Source organism: Sceloporus occidentalis, unplaced genomic scaffold, assembly GCF_023333645.1.
Source record: "Sceloporus occidentalis isolate IW3139 unplaced genomic scaffold, rSceOcc1.0.p SCAF_3, whole genome shotgun sequence".
Lineage (NCBI taxonomy): Eukaryota > Metazoa > Chordata > Lepidosauria > Squamata > Phrynosomatidae > Sceloporus > Sceloporus occidentalis.
This window is the reverse complement of record NW_028316983.1, coordinates 37,441,512-37,463,824: the sequence shown is the minus strand read 5'-3', so window position 1 is coordinate 37,463,824 and position 22,313 is coordinate 37,441,512. Positions and strand designations below refer to the sequence as shown.

Below are 22,313 nucleotides of genomic sequence, written 5' to 3'. Positions count from 1 at the left end.
AGGAGACTAAGATATCACAACCAACCAGTCCTGCATCAGCTCGGTAGATCCTTCTCAATGCAATGGATATATACTATCAACTACATATAGATTCAGGATAGATGACACTTGGCTTGATGGAAGTACAATGCATGCAAAGGGGATCTAGGAGTCTTAGTGGACCACAGGATGAACATGAGTCAGAAAGACAATGCAATTCTAGGCTGCACCAATAGGAGCATAGTGTCTAGATTGTGAGAAGTAATAGTGCCACTCTATTCTGCTTAGGTCAGACCTCACCTGGAACATTGTGTCCAGTTCTGGTCACCACTATTCAATAAGGATGTTGATAAGATGGAGCGTGTCCTAAGGAGGGCAGCCAAAATGTTCTATGAAACCATGCCCTATGAGCTGGGTATGTTTAGCCTGGGGAAGAGAAGGCTAAAGGATTACATGCATGCTATGTTTAAATATTTGAAGAGATATCATGTTTTCTGTGCCCAGATAGGGCACAGAGCAATGGATTTAAGCTACAGGAAAAGAGATTCCAGCTAAAACTTAGGGTGAACTTCCTGCTACAAAGAGTTCTTCTACAGTGGAACATGGTGACTCAGAGAGTGGTGGAGTCTCCTTCTCTGGAAGTTTTTACACAGAGGCTGGACCTGTTGGGAATGCTTTAATTGTTTATTCCTGCTTCACAGGGGCTTGGATTAGATGGTCTTTGTGGTCTCTTCCAGTTCTATGGAGTTTATCACACAGGCCCCTGGAACGGGCCTGGCGTGTGACAAAAGGGTGTGTGATGGGAACAGAAGGTGGCATAGAATGCAGTTAACCACACAGGAAAATGCCACCACCACTACCAGAAGTTTCCATCATGTTCTGGATGTGTCCCAGAGGCGGCGATTTTCAGGAATGCTTCTAAAGAGATCCCGGATGCAATAAGAAAGAAAGAAAGAAAGAAAGAAAGAAAGAAAGAAAGAAAGAAAGAAATTGCCCCTTCAGCTGTTGCCTTTCCCCTTTTCCAAAAGAATTACTCATTCTACATGAGCAGGAAGGTATTTTTGAGTTAGCATTTCAAGCTGCTTCCACACTGCAGAATAAATGCAGTTTGGCATTGCTTTAATTGTCATAGCTTCATCCTATCAAACCTTAGGATTTGTAGTTTGTTGTGCCACCAGAGTTCTCTGACAGAGAAGGCTAATTATTTCACAGAACTGCAAATCCCAGAATTCCATAGCATTGGGCCATGGCAGATAAAGCAGTGTAAAACTGCATTAATGTTCCAGTGCAGATGTAGCCTCAAAATCCTTTTTTTCCCATGTTCTTTTTTCCACAACACACCCCACTTATGTGGTTTATGGGAGCAAGGAGGTATCAATGAGCTTTGTAAAAGGACCTAGAAAGTAGTAATGATAATAATAGTAGAAGCAGCAGTAATAAAAATGACTACTACTTCCCATTTCCCTTCTTCTTATTTCCTTAGATTCACAGAAAAAGTATGTATGATATTACTGATTGGAATTTTGGACCATCAGTTATTTGAATTCTGTTCAGGACCACAGGAACAGTGAGGTGTTATTGGGTATATGTGGCAGATGGTGGTGATGGCGGTGATGGTTAGGACTGTGGCAACATTGATGATGATTGTTATTATTTTGATTTCAAAGGACTCGAATAGATTTCATAATGAATAGAAGAACAAAATAAACAACAAAACACAATGAGCAGCAATATATATCTTTAAAAAAGCACAAATGCAGCAAATAAACCCGTAAGCAGAAGTGACATGACATCTCATTCTTACAACAGTAAAATCACAATAAATCATTGTTGTTGTTGTTGTTTTAAGCTATTTTAAGGACCTACATTTTCATTGCTTGGTGGAAGGCAGCCAGAGGAACAAAGTCATACCTTCCAACATTTCAAAGATAGAAACTGGGACATGTGCAGCCAAGGAACAGCAGAGTGTGGATAAGATGGCAAAATTTATTAATGACCTAGAACACACAAGCTAGGATCTTTGATAATTTATTGTAAGTGACCTTGAATGCCATTTTGAGAGAAAGGCAGGATATAAATCCAACAAACAAACAAACCACTCCACGTTGGACTGTTACAGTCCCCCTCACAGAGGGTCCTTGGTATACACTGGGGTTTGGTTCCAGGTTCTCCTGTGGCTAACAAAATCTGTGGATATTCAAGTCCCGTTAAATTCAATGACATAGCAAAATGATGTCCCTGATATAAAATGGCAAAATCATGGTTTGCTAGTGGGAATTTATACTTTTAAAAAATATTTTCAAGCTGTGGATGCTTGAATCCATGAATAAAAAATCTGTGGATAAGGAGGGCCAACTGTACAATGAAAATTTAAAAAATACATCACACATAAACTACAGCTCCATAATTAAAATTCAGAATCCCACCTAAATAAAACATTTTCATCTGCAAGTGAAAAGAGAGTAGGGAGGGGACAACCAGGCCACCCGTGAAAGGCCATTCCACAGCCTGGGAGCAGCCATGGAGAAGTGTCTCTCTCGAGTCCTCAGCAACCGCATCTGCAAAGATGGTGAGACTGAGAGAAAGTGCTCCTCTGCAGATCTTAAAGCACAGGCTGGCTTATATAGGAAGATACAATATTTCAGATAGTCTGGAAATACTGTATTTCAGATAATCAAAACTATTGCTTTGTATTCTGTTCAGAAATGGACCAGTAGCCAATTTAAATGGGGTCAGGAGGGTCACATTATCCCTGTACCCAGCCCTTGCCAACAGTTTGATCACAGCATCTTTGAACCTGCTGAAGTTTCCAAACCATTTGTCAAAGCTGCCCCACATAGAGTGCAGTTTGTTGTTGTCATTTCCAACTAATGGCGACCTTAAGATGATCATATCATGGGGTTTTATTGGCAAAAATTTTTCACAGGGTAGTACAAAAAGAGGAAGACTGCACCCCAGATGAAGGGACTCAATCAGGGATGTCATGGGAGAAAAGAAAGATACTCTAGATGAGGCTATGTAATTTTTTTTGGAAAACATTAGTTTTCCAACATATCACTGAAACCTTAATATGTATATGGAAATGAAGTTCCATCTAAATGCTATCCAGTACTTGCAACAGGTTGATAGCAGAGATTACTTTAGCACTTCTGTAACAGCTAGTGATTAAACCCTTGGAAATTAAATGAGATTCTCCTAGACCTGTTTTATTTTTTACTAGCAAGGGAAGTTTTAGCCTGGCAGGTCCCAGATGTCAGAGTGTCCAGGAAAACACCAAAGAGTTCTGTGCATGACAATCTAAGCTTTCTAAAAGAAGAACAGTTTTTGGTGGTAGCTACATATCCTCTATCTTGTTCCAATCCAACAGCTAATTTTGGGTAGTGGATAGACTCTTGAATATAAAGAGGTGAGATTTAGATACTGGAAACAGCTGCTTACTCAGCTATAAAGTTCATTTTGTGACACTAGACCAGTGGTTTCTAATATTTGGTTCTCAGGGATTTTAGTTCCCGGAATTTGTGACTGTTGGTCAAACTGGATAGGGCTTCTGGGAGCTGAAGTCCAAAATATTAGAGGATCAAAGGTTGGGAAACACTGCCCTAGACCAATTTCAAATAACTTTATCTTCATCACAGAGTTGCTACGATGGCTCCCACATAAACAACCCAGAACGCTAAGAGGAGAAATACAAAACAATTTGAGTCATTTCACCAAAGTCAATAAGCTACAAAACATAAGGCTAAATTCAAAATTAGTCCTACCTAAAGCAGACATACTGAAATGAATGGGGCTTATTGGTTAGAACTAATTTAACTCCCATTGATGTTAATGGATCTACTTTAAATGGAGCCACCTTTGGATTGAGCCATTTAAAAGCCTTACATCAGAGGTGGGAACTGTCTGGCCCTCCAGATATTGTTGGAATGCAATTCCCAGCAGCCCTGGCCAATAATGTGGAATGCTGGCCATTGTAGTTCAACAACATCCAGGGAGCTGTAGGATTCCCATCATTGTCCTATATATTCTACTTTAGCCAAGTGTCTAGGAGCTTCTCTAAATTAAAAAAAAAAGTCAGAAATATAACATTTACCTTTCTGGGAGCACCTCCACTATAAAGTCGGAGACTTCTGTCCTCTAATTGTTTACAGTCGGCCCTTATACACGGATTTTTTATACATGGATTCAAGCATACACAGTTTGAAAATGTTCCCAAAAAGTATACATTTAAAATATCAAACTTTGATTTTCCATTTTTTATAAGGGACACCATTTTGATATGTCATTATATTTAATGGGACTTGAGCATACACGGATTTTGTTATACATGGGGGATCTTGGAACTAAACGCTAGCATATAACAAGGGTCCACTGTACTTTGATATACGATGCAAAGCCAGACATGACATTCAGGAGACTTTATTGATATCCTTTTTGTTCCAGCAAGAAGAGATGGTATCCTTCGAGGCATCCAGCTGAATTTAAAAATAAAAGTCCCCTAAAAGCTTTTACAAAGCATGAAATGCAAATAACACGCTGCAAAATAACATTGTTGGTTAGCAGGAAAGACTGAATTCCCAGAAACAACCAGCCAAATGTAAGTGTTTTATTAGCAAGGCATTTGGAGAAGATACATCAGCAAAGAATTGCTCCTATATGGTCGTACTGAATAATTAGCATTGTGAGACATCAATCAGTATTAGATTTTCGCTCAGAGGCCTAGCTAGCCATTGGATGGGTCTGGAATTCTCTACAATGCTCACATATTTTATAACTGGGAAGCCCTAATGCTACAATTGAAATACTGCACAGCTTATATTCCACAAAACTGCATAGGGGTTTGCAAATTTACACTCAAGGGCAATATCCAGGTTCTTGAATGGTGATATAGCAGAGGATAAGATGGACTTCCATTTAAAAGTATTTGACAGATTAATTAAGTTACAGTCTTGGAAATATATCGTGGGAGGCTATTTGGTAGCAGACAAATGTGTAGCTCAAAAGACATCTTTGAGGCAAGGGGGACCAATCCATCTTATTTTGTTGCATGTCCCTTGTGACTAAATAACCATCTCTTACTGTTCTTTCCATAGAACCAAAACTGTGTTTTCTGAAAGCCCTTAAAGTTATATCTGTTATGTTTCATTTTATGGCATTTCAATGGTCTGAAATGAAGATTAGAAATATATTAAAATGAGATATATCCTTCAACAGTAAGGAAGAAAGGCCAGGGATCATGTTGAGGAACATCCCTGTTTGAAACACTGAAGAGCCACTGCCAGTCAGTGTAAAAAATATTTATCCAGAAGATGGCGAGCTGGTGCCAGTTTTGGACTACAACTCCTATCAGCATCACTCCAGGTGTGTAATGGTCAGAAATTAGGGGAGCCACATTCTAAAATATTTGGGAGCATAGCTTGCCTGTTACTAAAAGGACCAGTTCTCTGACTCAGTGTAACATAGCCCCAAATTGTTTGGCAGATTTAGCAATGACAGTCCCAATTAACTGTCATCCCACTTTTTCAGCTGCTTTTAAAATGTCACAGTCTCTCATTGCCCTTCTCACTTTCCCATTTTGTCCTCAGCTTACTTCAGTTGCTGAAACTGAGTTCTAAGGGGCTGTAAGGCCTATAAGGCTGGCCTGGGGGTAGAGTTGACACTTGGCATCCATACAACATATATACCCCGATTCCATCCCTAGGCTGGTGTGATGCCATGCACTGCATCACATGACACATGGCATCATGGCGCTCATCTGGTGCTGTGTCTACATGATGTAGTGCCAAAGGAGCATGGAAAAGCCACACACTGGTGGCTATAGCACCCTTTCTGGGGCACAAAAAGGTGAGATCAGGGCGACAGTGTGCGGTTACTACAGCCCTAATACGGTGCAGATAGAGGTGGCTGCAGGCTGCCCCTTAGGGGCAGTCTGTACAGCTTCTAAGTGCAGAAGTAATTTCCATCAATTCACTCAGGTGGATGGGGGCACAATCTTGGCCTTCTCAGAAATAGCAAGGTGCTGGAGCCTCTCCTAGCTTGTTTGTCCTTCCTCATTAATAAATTTTGTCATTTTGACCACACTCTGATGTTGCTTGGTAACACATTCCCAGTGAAATCTAGAAGGGTATGGTACAAGCATGAGCTAGTGTGGGATAGTACTTTGAGTGTTGGACTACAACTTCAGAGACCAGGGTTTGATTCCCAGCTTGGTCATAAAAGTCACTGGACCTCCTCTGAACAAATCTTGCCAGGAAAACCCCAGAATAAGTTTGCCTTAGGGTCTCCATAAGTAAAAAAAATGATCTGTAGGCACACAATAACAACAACAAAAGGTAAGTTTCCTTTTTTTCTTAAGTTGGCTCTTTAAAAATAACATCATCACACATTGCACAAAGACAAGAGACTGGACACCATGATTATGGGTTGAATAGGTTGACCACAACTTTAACATAAAACACAATCATGAATTATAAACATAAACAATATTTTCAGTGTGTATACAATGCATATTCAAATTTATATTGAGGGGACACATGGCCCGGTGGTTTTTTGGACCAGAAAATGGTTAAGCAGGACCACAAGCCACATTTGAATGGCATACATCTGAACAAGGGTTTTCAAATCAGCCAATCTGTATGACGCATCCAAATGTAGGATGGAGGTAAGATCACCTGCATTGGCCCTGACTGCAGGCTCTCCTCCCACATCATTTCCCCCTAACCATTCCAGGGCTTTCCTCCTCACCCTCCTTTTAACTCATGCCCGATGTCCCCTCTTCCCTTCCATGTCCACTAGTTGGGACAAAGTAGCAAAAGTGATCCAAATGCTAGTTACAAAGGAGCAAAGTTACAAAGATAAAGTGGAGTAGCAAAGGAGAAGACTGATCCCACAAGCAGTGGGTAGAAATATCCAGGGAAGGAGAAAATAACCTATATTCCTTACAATAACATGGAGGAAAATCCCTTCCCAGCTCCTGAAGGCAACCAGCTAGAGCTTGGTGATTCACTGAAGATCAAGTTGTGGGTGATTGGGTGGGTGGATCACATAAAGGTTTGGCTGACATGTGAGCAGACCCTTCTAAAGATTATTGCACCAGGGTTAAAACGTTCCCCAGTGCGTTGTAACATGCACGTGCAGGGGCACACACGGAGCGTGATGGGAACCCGATGGGGCCCAAAACACTATTTTACCACACAGCAGAAGGCCGCCATCACTGGCAAGCATTCCCATTCCGTTCCCATTGAGTTCCAGGGGATGCCATTTCTGGGAACTGTTTCAAAGCGTCCCCAGAAATGGCATCCCTTGGAACTCAATGGGAACGCGATGGGAACGTCCAGCGGTGATGGCAGCATTCCGCTGTGCGGTAAAATAGTGTTCTGGGCCCCATCATGTTCCCATCACGCTCTGTGCACACCCCCGCACGTGCATGTTACAACGCACCGGGGAACGTTTTAACCCCAGTGAGATAATCTTCTTTATCACATGGGGAAAATCAGGGAATTTAAACAGTGAAAATTGCAATTAACATTTTCACACACACCCCGATTAAAGAGCCATTATCCTGGGAATAAACAGGCAATAAACAGCAACAAATTATTAATGGGATTGCCCATGAATGATTCATTGCTGTTTATTGCTTGTTTATTCACAGGATAATGGCACTTTAATTGTGATGTCGTGTGAAAATGTTAATCGTGATTCCGTGAGTTTCATGTGATTTTTGCTGTTTAAACCATCAATTTTCCCCTTGTGATAAAGTCATATGTCTCATGGGACTTCCCTTTGAGTTTGCTCTGAGCAGTCACTTGACATGGCCTGGAGCATCAATGGCCAGCCAAGGAGGTTTGGCGCAACATGAACTCTTCCAGATGCATCAAGGGAAGCTCTTCTTTAGCAACCAAGACAGTTTGTTCTCGAAAGCCAGATTCCTCATTTTGACTTTCAGTAAAAAAAAAAAAAAGTTCCTTCATGGACAAATCTCACAGAGACCCAGAACTAATGAGCAAAATTTTGCACCTTGATATTTTTATGTAGGAAAAATGAATAGAATGGTCTTTCCAGGCTGCAACTACAATGAAAATGCTTCAGTGATAGAAGAAAAATGGGATGACGTGTGTTCCTAAAAGCCACCTAGAACAGAAACCATCCAAGGTTTATAGATGAAAGGCTGCACTTTGAATTGGATCCAAGAATTATATGTGACCACAATGATAAGAGAGCTATATTATCTGCAATGAAAACCTCCAAGCTAAGGAAGCCTTAGTTTGCATTGACGTGTCATTGGGATGGGCTGGTGCTCTAGCATCTCTCTAACATTATTAGTTCTTTTATGCTGAGATAGCAGGACAACACACACACACACACACACACACACTCCAAACTTTGGCTATTTGTTCCTGAGAAAAACAAGTGAAAAATCAGCACTCAGTAGATGCCTGATTGCAGGCAATTTAAAGAGTACATCGAGTGCTTACTTCCAATCCTGCTGCACAATTGTCTGACTTGAAAATAAAGCAATTTTGTTGTTCTTGGTGTTGCAAGGCATAAGCAAAGCTGCATCCAGAATTAATGTTTGGAAACAGATACCAAACTGATCAGATCAAGATTTGTTTTTCTTTGTTTAACGGTTTGACCTATTGCTGCTGTGTATTAGACTAAACATTGGTCACACAAAGAGGCAACTCTGATTGTATAAATTATTGCACTGGGTGATCATAAGTATTTAGGATGTGGTATCAAACTGCATTAATTCTGCAGTAACATACCCTCCAACATTTGATAGATTAAAATTGGAACACATATGTCTAAATAGTATCAGGGTGGGGTCAAAAAGGCAAACATTTTGTATGAAGAAGAACAGACCATCTAGGAGAGCCTACAGAAGTTTGCTTTTGCCTAAGCCTAATGGGAAAGGTAAGATTCTGCCCTCTTCCTCTCATTTCCCCCTGGTTTAGGGGGAGCTACCTTTGCACTTTGAGCTCAGTACAGCAAATAAAGTAAGCAGAAGAAAGTGGGATGAGGAAAGACAAGCTGGGATCTCTAAAAGCAGCTTAAAAATGGGATAATCGAGGAATAACTGGGACTGTGCCAGGTAACTAGAGTTGGAGGGTATGAGGTAAAGAAAATTGCACAATTCTCTGCATCTTCATCTTTAATGATCCTGAAATATGACAAGAATGGAAAGAAAGATTTCCCTGCCTTCATTTGCCTGGTAGTAGTCACTTACGGATCCTGTCAGTGGGTTGGTGAATCTGTTCTGGGATTTTGGCTGGATTTTAAAGGAGATACTGGCCCATTACAAAAGGGCGTAAAGTACGGGCCAAGCGCGTACTAGGGTTAGGAAAGGGCATCCCTTATGGACGCCCCTAACCCTAATACGTGCTAGGCGCGTACAAAATGGCAGCGCCCGTTCTACATGGGCTCTGCCATCTTGATGTAGCGAGTGCGCCATTGGTGCCTTGTGGCGTCATTAGCGCACCGCAAGAAGAAGCACCATTTTGGGGCTTCTTTTTTGTGGTGCCGAGGAGCCTCGCAGTTTGGCCGCTGGGGCTCCTCGCCACCGCAAATGACGGCGCCAGCAGACTACCCATTTTGGGCAGTCTGTAAAGTGCCACAGTATACAAAATGCTGAACTTATTTTGGAAATGGACATCAGGTCTTTGCATAGCTCCTTTAAAATCTGAAATAGAACTTAGGCAGCATCTACACTGCAGAATTAATGCAGTTTGACCCATCTTTAACTGCCATGGCTCAATGCGATGGAATCCTGGGATTTGTAGTTTTGTGAGTTATTTAGCCTTCTTTGCCACAACAAATTACAAATCCCAGGATTACATAGGATGGAGCTATGACAGTTAAAGCAGTGTCAAACTGTATTAATTTTGCAGTTTGGCAGCAGCTTAATTTTTATTTCACATTTTAAAACAGCAATCCAAAGATCTCATGTCAGTCTCCAAAATAAGTTCAACACTTTGTATATTTCCTTTAATGTCCAGCTTAAACCCCAGAACAGATTTACCACACCACTGCAAGGATCTATAAGTGACTACTAGCTTGTGTAGCTTTGTGGCCGGGCAAGTCAAGCAAGGCAAAACTTCCTTTCCATTCTGGCCTTATTTCATGATTGTTAAAATCAAAGATGCAGAGAATTGTGAACTATTCTTTCACTACACATCTGATTAGGAAGTCAGTAGCTGCCACTGGAAAAAAAGAAGGTATCATGCAGATGAGTGCCCTACTTTGGGCAATGTATACCATCCCTTCACTTCTGCTAAACAGGGCCATAAAACACAGATTATGAGACATGTTTGGCAAAAATTGATGCCTGTTTCAGTCCCAGTTTATGAGGGCCTGCTTCTAACAAAGAGCTCAACAGCATGGAGAAAGTGTTGAGTCATTTGTTAAAGCTATGTATGAACAGGGTGACTAGTGTGAGACTGCTGACAAAAGGAGAACATCTTAAAGACAGGCTGGTGCTTATAAATCTAGACAAAAGGCCTCCTGAAAGAATGCAGCTAATAGAGAACTTAGCCCTTCACAGACCCATAGAAATAGTAAGGAAATGTGATCAGAATGCAGTGATGGGAGCAAAGCCAATTTACTCAGAGAATACTGTACAGAATTTGGAAATATTTTCTTTTCAGGGCTACAACTCCCAAAGTCCAGGGGAACATACCCTCCACCCATCCCAATTTTCCAGGGACAGTCCTGATTAAGTAACAGTACCACTATATTCTGCTTTGGTCAGCTCTTACCAGGAATATGATGTCCAGTTCTAGGCACCACACCACAGAACAGGACCAGAGGAAGTTGACCAGATGATAAACATTCTGGAAACCAAACTGTTTGAGAAATGGCTTAGGGAGCTGGATATGTTAACTTTGAGAAGACTGAGAAATGGAATGACAGCTATCTTTAAGTATTTGAAGGGATGTCATGCAGAATATGGAGCAAGCTTATTTTCTGCAGCCCCAAAGAGTAGAACACTATCCAGTGGATCTGAAGAAAATAAATTGTACCTAAATATTAAGAAGAACATCAACACAAAGAAGACTGGAAAGCAGAAGTTTAAAGATTGATAAAGAGAGAGAGGAAAGATTTTAAAAATTGGAGAAATAAAAGAAGGAGATGGAAGGAGAAGTAGGTAGAATGTTAAAGGATGGATGAGAAAAAAGGATAAGAAAGGTAAGAGAAGGATAAAAGACAGGATAAGGAAAAGGAAGATAAGAAAGAGAACAAAAGGATACAATAAGAGGACAGAATAGGGGAATTTCAGCACAGAATAAGAGACCGTACAGAAATACCTGGTTAATCTAAATGAATATAAGTCTCCAGGACCTGATGAACTACATCCAAGAGTATTAAAAGACCTGGCAAATGTAATATCGGAGCCATTGGCAATAATTTTTGAAAACTCCTGGTGAACAGGAGAAGTCCCAGCAGATTGGAGGAGGGCAAACATTGTCCCCATCTTCAAAAGGGGAAGAAAGAGGATCCCAACAATTATCGTCCAGTTAGTCTGACATCAATACCAGGAAAGATCCTGAATCAGATCATTAAATAAAGAGTCTGTGAACATCTAGAAGGCAATTCCATAATCACAAAAAGTCAACATGGGTTTCAGAGAAAGAAGTCATGCCAGACAAATCTCATCTCTCTCTTTTTTTTATAAAATTGCTAGCTTGATAGATGAAGGGAATGCTGTGGATATAGTATATCTTGATTTCAGTAAGGCCTTTGACAGGGTTCCCCATGACATTCTTGCAAACAAGCTTGTAAAATGTGGGCTAGACAAGGTAACTGTTACATGGATTTGTAACTGGTTGACTGGCCAAACCCAAAGGGTGCTCAACAATGGCTCCTTTTCATCCTGGAGAGAAGTGACCAGTGGGGTCTGGTGCTATTCAACATCTTTATCAATGACTTGGATGACAGAAGTGGGGGCATACTTATCAAATTTGCAGATGACACCAAACTAGGAGGATCAGGATCAGGTCAGAATCAAAATTCAAAATGACCTGAATAGACTAGAAAGCTGGGTCAAAGCTAACAAAATGAATTTTAACACAGAGAAATGTAAGGCACTGCACTTAGGGCTAAAAAAATGAAATGCAGAGATATAGGATGGGGGACACCTGGCTGAATAAGACTACATGTGAAAGGGATCTGGGAGTCCAAGTAGACCACAAATTGAACATGAGTCAACAGTGCCATGCAGCAGCTAAAAAGGCCAATGCGATTTTAGGCTGCATCAATAGAAGTATAGTGTCTAGATCAAGGGAAGTGATAGTGCCACTCTATTCTGCTTTGGTCAGGCCCCACCTGGACTATTGTGTCCAGTTCTGGGCACCACAATTTAAAAAGGATGTTGAGAAACTGGAGCGTGTCCAAAGGAGGGTGACTAAAATGGTGAAGAGTCTGAAAAGCATGCCCTATGAGCAATGACTTAGGGAGCTGGGGATGTTTAGCCTGGAGAAGAGAAGGTTAAGAGGTGATATGATAGCCCTGTTTAAATACTTGAAGGGATGTCATATTGGAGCAATGGATGCTAACTACAGGAAAATAGATTCCACCTCAACATTAGGAGGAACTTCCTGACAGTAAGGGCTGTTCGACAGTGGAACACACTCCCTTGGAGTGTAGGTGACTTTCCTTTCCTGGAGGTCTTTAAACAGAGGCTTCATGGCCATCTGTCAGGGATGCTTTGATTGAGATCTCCTGCATGGCGGGAGGTTGGACTTGCAATCTCTTCTAACTCTCTGATTCTATGAATAAGGAATGTAAGATAAAAGAACCAAAGGGAAATATTATAGGTATTGGAAATATATATTAGAAAACAGATACTATATATTACTTATTAAAAATATATTATATGCAACAAACAATTTGTAACAAAATGATTAGTATATCTTATTTGTGAAAAATGAAGTTTAATGTTATGGTAAAGTATAATAGGTGGCAATGTTAAGTTTGCTGTAACTGTTGGAATACACATGTGATTAATATGTGGAGATATTTAATAAAAATGCAGAAGAACATAAACATCATGATGGTAAGAGTTGTTTGGATGGACTGCTTTGGAGACTGAAGGACTCTCGTTGGAAGTCTTTAAATAGAGGTTGGATAGCCACCTTTCAGGAAAGCTTTAGTTGTGTATTCCTGCATGGCTAGTCTAGATGCTCTTGCCTCTTTTCCACCTCTGTGATGGCATACCCTCCAGACTGTCCTAATTTGAAAGAGACAGTTCCTATTAATCCTTTATAAAAATGTCTCAGTTTCTGTCTCCTCTTCCTATTTTCCCCCTTTGCAGTCAGCTTACTTCAATTACTGCAAACTGAGTTTAGAGTGCAAAAGTAGTTTGCACTCAATTAATTCAGCAAGGGGAGAAGAGAAGAAGGGGCAGAGTATTCCTAATCCTTCCCTGGAGGCTTTGGCAAAAGCAAATCTATGCAATCTCTTTTGGATTGTATGTTTTTCCTCATTAATACTTTCTGCCATCTTAACCATACTCTGATATGGCTTGCTCAAACATGTCCTAGTTTTCATCTCTAAATTGTTGGAGGGTGTGTGATTTTATGATTCCCTCTGAAAGCAGACTCTGGCAAGGGATTTTAGACCATGGGTGTGAAGCCCATAGGTTACTCACGACCACTTTCAGGGCCATTTTGCAGTCTAAACCCATGTCCCTAATTCCTGAGGAAAAGCAGAAGTGGAGTGGAATATACTTCTGCCTTTCCTCACAAACTAGAGACATGGGTTTAGACTGCAAAATGGAATGGAAGATAATTCTGGTTTGAATGGCAGGGGGATTTTGGGCCAAACTGCATCTTGTAGGGACCTAAAACTGAAGGCAAATGAGAAGTGTATAGGAGGCCAGCACCATGAATTGCTGTTAGGAAGTGAAAATAAAGTTCAATATTTGGTGCAGGTCCCCCTTATTCATTTAATGTTGAGTGAGCCAAGGCTTTGGTCTTCAGACATCATTGTCTTAGCTCCCTTGAACTGAAATCTTTGTTGCATTTCTTACTCCATGAAACTGGAGCTTTGCCTACAGGTCATCCTAAAAGCTTTTTAGACATGACATTAGATGTGATTCCATGGAAAGATAATGAGAGGTTTCTGTTCAGTTGCAATAGACACATCACATAACAGCAGAATGTCAGTTACCTCAAAGGAAATATTGCTTTGATGAGGCATCTGCTTCTGCTGAGTGTGCTATCAGAGATTAGTATATGTATAAGATTGGGGCTCGATCAATTAGCAAAATATCATAGCATGTAGGTCTCTCCATTCCTTTGGGGAAAACAAACACAGTTTGCTCTATTCCATATCAGGCCTCCAGCCCATCTAGTTCAGCAGAGGGCAGGGAGGTACAAGTGAGACCTGTAGGCTGCATTTGGCAATCAAAGCACCCCAGAAGCCACCCAGTCCATTTGAGGGGCCATTTGTCAGCCAAACATTGCTGCAAATGACACAAAACTGCCCCAAATACTATGTCGTTTTTACTATGTCATGCCTGCAAACGACTCCTCATGGCCAAAACAGGCTGAAACTGGAAGTGATATTAACTTCCGAGTAATAATTTAAAAAAAACCACTTTTGTGGCCTACTTAGGGCAAGGATAGTGTGCAGAGTATAAAACTGTCCCCAGCACTGCTGCCCACTCCATGTATACACTGACAGGCAGTGAGTGGCTCCTCGGGATGCCAGACTTGGTGTGTGTGAGAAAGGGTCTTCTTTCCTAGCCCTACTTAGAAATACAAGGATTGACCCCCTGTGTGCAAAACCAATATTCCACACTGACATACAGTCCTTGTTCTTTCTTTCTTAATTTGGATGTCAGAGTGTTGTTGTTTTTTTTAAGTTACATGTTTTATTTCAGGCTGGTACAATTCCATAAAACCAAACATAATTGCACAGCACAGTTGCAGTGTGTCCTGAGTCTTTGAAACGTTGTGCTCCCACTCTAAACAGACACATGAGGCACATGCATACAAGGCATTCTGCTAGTCCTCTGCTCAGGAAGAGAATTTCTCTTACAGTTCCTCTGCCAATTTGTTCATTTTTAAAAGGCTCTATTTCAGACACATGAAGGGCTGCATATGTTCTGCACAAAATGTACCCGCAGCTTTAGAGGACAAATGATGTATCCTTTGTACACCTGCATAATTCCTCTGAAGTTAGTGGAATGTTGCTAATTTACACCAGCTGGTTCCAGATGTGGAAAAGATCTCATGCTGCACACAGTCCAGCTCATTATTTCAAAGACCAACACAGGAGGCATTGTGCTTTCAAACTGCCAGCCATAATAATCTGGAGCATCCTCTCTCGCTTTCTCCCTCCTTCCTTCCCTCCCCCCTTCCTTTCTCTCCCTTGCTCTCTCCCTGTCTCACGCTAGGTGGTATCTAGTTGATTTCCCCCCCAGAGTCTATCACCCTGGAACTCATTTTGATTAAGGGTGATACATAAATTCTCTAAAGAAACAAAGTGAATGAGTGAACAAATACTTTCTGAGGACTGCTTTTTCAAAAGCCTCCTGGTTGTGCTGTACAACACCTGCCGTGTGTGCATGTGCATGTGCACACACACATATGCATATACATGTGCCTGCCTACCTTCAAGCCACCTGTCGAGTTATGGCAAGCCCATTAATTTCATACAGTTTTCTTAGACAAGGAATACTCAGAGGTGATTTTGCCAGTTCCATTCCTCTGAAACACAACCTACAGCACCAGGTATTCAATGGTGGTCTCCCATCCAATAACTAACAAAGGCTGACACCAATTAGCTTCCAAGATCTGATGGGATCTGGTGCCTGCTTTATAGCTGATAATAAATATATATTTCGAAGTAAAGGTCAATATAATACAAATCAAACCTATGACTTTTACTTGTATATGCATTTCAAAATTATTTATTAATTTTGCTATGAGATGTAATGCCAATTCATTTTCACTACCTGGCCAAGGTTGAAGGAATATTATTTTGAGCTAAACATTACTTAGCATCTACTAGTGCTGCACAATGTTAGTGTACTGGGATTAAACACTGCAAACCAAGCAGCTTCACAGTGTGAGTGCATGTGCATGTGTGTATTTTCAAGGGAGTGCTCTTGCTCTAAAATTCCTTTTTTTTTTTTGCCTTGAGGCCCAAAGAAAATTGGCCAGGGTATAAAATCTGGGAGTAGCATTGTCAGCTCTCAAGCATGGACCTTCTCCTTCCATCCTGAGGGCAAAGGAGAGACATCTCACTACAAGAGCAGTAGCTTAAAAAGTGTGTGTATCTATTTTCCTCCTCTGTTAGAATTGGTGTTTTTTAAATTTCAGCAGCATTCTCTGTACCACAATTGTTGCTCATTATATCCTGTATAAAGACATCATAAGGGGCTTCCCTTTGTAACATTACCAGGGCTTTGTTCCTGTTACATGACAAGAGTTTGGCCCTAGGTCTCAAGGTTTGACCCTTGGCTCAGGACCCGGGATTGCCTTGAGTTGGCAACCCTATTGCAGACCCCGATGGTCAATGTAGAAAAATCACTCAACCTAACGTATTTCACAGGGCCATTGTGGTGCACTTTTGCTCCCATTTTTGGTGTATGGAAGAAGTATGGATATAATTGTAATAAAACACTTATGCCATTGCTGAGACCTCTCCTGCACAGAGTACCTTTTACAATGTCATAATGACATTGCTAGGTAAGCATGCAGTTTTGCTATTGCTCCATTACTTCACAGCTACAACACTGTATGTAGCCTGTACCATTACGTGGGATGAGGCAGCTGCCTCAGGCAGCAACTAATGACATCATGAAAGGGCAGCAAATTATTAGTCATTTAATATGTTATTATTACAGTTTTACTGCCAGGGAAATGAGATGAGCTTGTGGGATTCTCACTCATTTGCTAAAAATAACCTGGCTGGCTTTTAGCTACTATGTGCTTTAATGGGGGTGGGGGTGGGAGGTTGGCATGTACTGTTCTGCCTCAGGCAACAAACTGTTTTAAGCTGACCTTGTTTGCAGCACTTTTAGCAGTTCTGAAGTGATGCAGTGAATACAAACTCGTTCACCATGTGACATAGTGAATCCACATGGATTCAAATTACATACTTACTATAGTCATGTGAACTGTCTCAGAGAAGAAACCAGCACCATGCCCATACATTTATCTTCTGGAGATGACAGACAAGAGCTGCAACCACAGTGGAGAAATAATGTGGTTTGACACCACTTTAATTACCATGGTTCAATGCTATGGAATTTTGGTAATCGTAGTTTGTTGTGGCACCAGAGCAAACTGGATTATTTCTCCAATGTGCATGTAGCCAAGTTGTACCTTCCTCCCATTCCATGTACAACTGGTAGTGGGATACTGTCCTCCACCATACCTGTGTAAACTAAGTGAGGAGATGTTGGTCACTAAGTACACAGCACTCGTTCCTCCATCTTGTTGCCATCTCCAAACATGCTGCTTGCGTTTACTGTCTCTCTCTTTCCGCCTAATGATGGAGCTGTCCCCAAGGTAACTTTAGATACATGGCTTCTTTGTTTCTCGTGTTCTCTGTTTATTTTGCTTCTAGGTAGGATCTACATATTAGCCTTCTCAGCTTGCAATATTTTGAACAACTCTATCACAAAGTGATATATGTATCATTTTAGATACAAATTTCCTACAAACCCTGCACTTTTTCTGTATCAACTGAATTTTGCTCTTTTACAAGCCAGAAGAGAGGTTTATCACTGGCTGATGCTTCTACAAAAATGTGCACAGGAACAATGCATCCATGTGAACCAAGATGCTGAGAAATGATCCAATATTGAATTATATTCAATATCCTCACCAGCAAGGGACGACATATGCCTCAGTCATCAAAACTCTTCCCATCACTTTTTGATGTGAACAACACTTTACCACACAGCACCCCCTGCTGATTTCCTTCTGGCACAACACATGTACTCTGTTGCTGCAGATTTTGAAAGAAAATGCAGTACAATCCATGACCAGGATCATAGCAAAAATGGGAAACAGCAGAGCGGTCTTATATTGAACTTGTTCATTGCTTCAGCATGCTTGTAACAAGTATGGAAATAATAGCTTATAACAGAGAGTTTCCGATTTATATTGAAGTTGGTAGGCAACATGAGACTCCAAAGTACAGGGGAGAAATGGAGAGACCCAAGAAAAAGGAATATCTGCTAAGTAATCGTATGTCTTATTGATTCTCAGATTCTTTCAGCCACTCTTTCTGTTGACCTTTAAAAATAACTAATTTCTCTAGCTCAGTGGTGCTCTCCACATGTTTTGGATTGCAACTCCATCAGCCCCCATTAGAGTGGTCAATGCTCAGGAATTATGGGAGTTGTTGTTCAGATCATCCACAGGCCACCAGGTTGCCGGCCCTGCCTTAGCTACTTCAAACTTCTTCCCCCTGCTATCTCCATCTTTCCAACTTCACACTTCCCTTCCAATTTGTTCCATGTTCAGGAAGACCCTAAAGGCTGAATGATTTGCCATCTTTCCAGGTCACTATAATTTCAACAATCGTTCCTAGAACGGAAGCATGTGACTACTTCCACTCCCTCCTGTTCATCCCAATTGATTACCATTGTGTACCTTTTTATAATACTGGCAGAACACCTGAAATGGGTTGAGCTTTCCTGACCCCACCCCCTTATTTTGGGAAAATATTTTCACCTTCTCACATGTGTGCTGGTTGAAGAAAAACATCTTAATGAACCAAATCCATAGCGCTGTTTTACCTTCCCACTCTACTGCTACAAGGCAGAGTATTGCCACAGGCTGAAAAAGGTTTTTTTCTCTCCAGGTGACAAGCACATACATGGCCATTCTCCCATTGAAACAGGACTGCTTTCAATGGTCCCCTGAGTCACACTCACATGTGTGCATGCACACACACACACACTGAACACTGTTGCTCATCACATTTCTACACACGAGTGAACCGCCCCATACTCAGTTAATCATCACACCCCCACCCATCCCCAGCAGAGAAATATTAATGTCACAAATGCCAATTCTCCCATTATCACAGTTTTATGCACACATGCTCCATTATGTGTGTGTGTGCATACAGGCATACAGTTCTAGACATAAATATACTGATACATATATGCTGATCACATAATCAGTGGTTAGCTGTGTGAGTGCTAAGTTTTCCTGAAGTGAGGTGCAGGAAGACTGCAGAATATGAGGAAATGGGTATGAAGCTTTGAATATGAGTCTCTGCCATGTGAGTTGGCAAATCTCCTAAGTTGTCTCCAGTGGTGTGGCACATGCCCCCCTCTCGAACAAATGCTTCTGTAGGCAGATGGGTTACCTACAAATATGTCTTTAACGTCTCCCCGATATTAGTGTTAAGTGATTGTATGCTCCGCCTTTGTTTGTCATGATTTTCTTGGTTTTTACATTGAGCATGGTCCTAGAAAGGCAAGATATGTATCTCTTCAATAAATGACTACTTTTATTAGCTCTGCTTTAAGAGCAATCTCACTACATCATACCTTAGGATATCAAAATAAAGCTCTTCCACTTCCCAACAATAGACTGGAGTGGCTTGCCCATGATCATGTTTACCAGTCTTTTGGGGTGTTATTTGGGGCTAACTTAGTGGGCCTGAATATGAACCACCCACCCATCTTACTGCTGCCCATCACCATGGTATCTGACTCTGTGACGCATAAAATCAATAGCAACACAGAACATTCAAATCCTGCTGCCAAGTACAATAACATTAAATGGCTTCCTTCTCCTCAACACTATTTTTTCAACCCCCAGGTTGATGAGGACCATCATTCCTTCTTTTCCTTTCTTCTAACACAAGCTAATAAGAGACTGGTGCTAGCAGTTAAAGCAGGTACATTTCAAGGTCTTAAGAACTGAAGAGGCACAGAGACAATGATCAAGATGGGCCAAGGTAGAAGACTGACAGGAATAAAACAATGCACTAAGTTGCCCGCATGAATCAACAGCATCTAGGGCTGTTGCATGGAAAGAGATAAGAGGACAGAACAGTCCTCCACAAAAGCACAACAGATATCTCACCCACCCCACCCACCTTCTCCACCTCACCTGAAAACAGACAGCATGACAGTAATAATAACATTGGGATCTCTAAATTTCATACTTCATTATGGAAAAGAAAACCATGTCAAAAGACAACAATGCCATTTATGAAGGCCCCTAGACAGCATCTTCTTCTCTCTTTTTTTTCTTCCAGTCATTTTGGCAGAAGAAGAATGAAGATGGGGCTGAACTCACCTGGATGTCAGAGGAAGGGACAGCAGACAATCTACCAGCAGGTGCTATCCCTCGCCATGCTATACTTGTCCAAAGAAAGCTTTGTGGAAAAGCCCATCTTAATTATTGTGTCAGTTCTTTCTTCTTTTCCTTATCTGCTCCCCTCCCCTCTTTTTTCCTTCTTCAAAGAAAAAAAAATCCTCCTCTCTATGCAGCAGCCACCGTTTTCCCCATAATGATCACTGATGCGATGCCCATTCATTCAGCTTTTCTCTCCCTTCCACCTCTCTTTCCCAGCCTCCTGGATTGAGGTTGTTAGTGATGCTGCAGCAGTGCTGAGATCCCCCCTGAGAGTACAGCGCAGAGAGGTTGGGAGGGGGAAATAGAGTTGGGGGGGGGGGGAGAGAAGGCAGAGATGAGAAAGAGAGAAAGAAAAAGAGAGAGAGAGAGAGAGAGGAAGGCAGGCAGGCAGGCAGGCCTCAAAACCAGATCTGGATTCATAGAGGAGTCTGGAATACTACAAAACATGCATATAAAGGAAACTAGGACAGAGGAAGAGCTGGGCCAAAGCTTTTACTGAAGCACTCTATTATTGTGCCTCTGGTATATGGTCAACACACCAGAAAATCTGAGGCATTCAATAAGTTATAGGCAAGAAGAGGCAGTCAATCCAAAGAGGCAGGCAACAGACAGACCCTGCTTGATTTGAAACTTTGTCAGTGCTTTTACCGCATGCGTTGATTTTTCAAGGTGGGTAAAATCTCACAGACTGGAATCAACTGCTGCAACTCAGCAGGTGGAATCCAGCATGAGATAAAGCCACAGATTGTGGACAGTTCCTTTTGTTTTTAAGGCATGGTAAAAACAAGCAAGAAGGGTGCTTGTTCACTGTTGTTATAAGTGTTTTCACAGAGTGGAGAATGACAGCCTGGCAAATTAACAATAATGACCATAACAATACGTCTGTGCATTTCCCAGCTTGTCAGTTTGTAAACTGCACAGAAGAAAAGAGCAATTGTAGACTGCAGTCCCTAAGTCTCTTTGTTTTGGAGTAGTCTCTCTCTGAAGACTATGGAATTTTACAGTAGCTACTGTGGTTGAAGCATGTAATGACAGTCTGCATATGGAAAATGTCATGTAAAATTCAGTTGGCAGAAGGGAGGTGTATTGAGGGGAGGATAGGAATGGATGTACTTATTTTGCTGAACTGCTAATTTTCTGTATATCCCAGCCAAAGCAACGATGCTATAGTCCACTATGGGCATTGTTTCCACTCTGTTGTGTCCCGAGAGTTATACGTAATTGTTATGTCATGATTGTATAATCTAGCAGACAAAGAATATATGAGTACTATACAATGAATGTGATCTTAAGATGAGTGCATGCACACACCACACACCCATGCAGAGTTAGGGTTGGCTAGTCAATAATGTTTTGTTGTCTTAGTCAGTGGCAGTTTTAGCTCCACCTTTTAGGTTACTCACTAATTTATTGTAATTTTGTTTTTGCTATCTTTTTTAACAGAACCACACACACACACCCGAAATAACAGTACAACATTTTCAAATACCACAACAAGTTGCAGCATAAGCAGCTAACTTGTCCATGTACATCACATGACACATCAGAGGGATACTATGTGCTGTTGTTGAGATGGCATATCAAGGCACAGAGAGAACTAAATTTTTCATTAGCCAGTTGGAATAAAAGTTATAAATACATTGTTGAGAGCTTCTATCTCAAAGCTAAAAGTAAATTGTTTCTCCCACAAAGGACAATTCCTCCCACCTTAACCTATGGCTAGAAAGAGATGGTCGTCATCAATCCCACCCATTTCTGTTTGACCAGGAAGTTATGACACAGACCTCTGATCAGCTAAAAAAGTGCCACCTTCTTATATAACATGATATGAGCCTATTGAAACTGGGGAAACTTATGAAACTGTGTTCAAAAATGAAGCTATGAAACTATCTCCTCCTCCTGGGGACAGAACAGATGAGAGTTACATAAATTTCATGCGAATTGGGAGAACATACAAACTTTGTAACCTTAACATTTTGTCCAATCTTTATTTGCAATAAT

General features: G+C 41.2%; 1 protein-coding gene across 4 annotated transcripts in view; it reads right to left on the bottom strand.

Moving 5' to 3' along the window:
* Positions 1 to 20,585, bottom strand: part of LOC149315764 (disks large-associated protein 4-like) — a 492,990-nt gene extending 472,405 nt beyond the window's left edge. For all 4 annotated transcript variants that reach the window (XM_089514039.1, XM_089514043.1, XM_089514040.1 and 1 more), the window contains exon 1: positions 20,253 to 20,585. The gene's annotated coding sequence lies outside the window, so the exon portion shown is untranslated. The remainder of the gene's footprint in view (positions 1 to 20,252) is intronic.
* Positions 20,586 to 22,313: the final 1,728 nt, after the last annotated feature.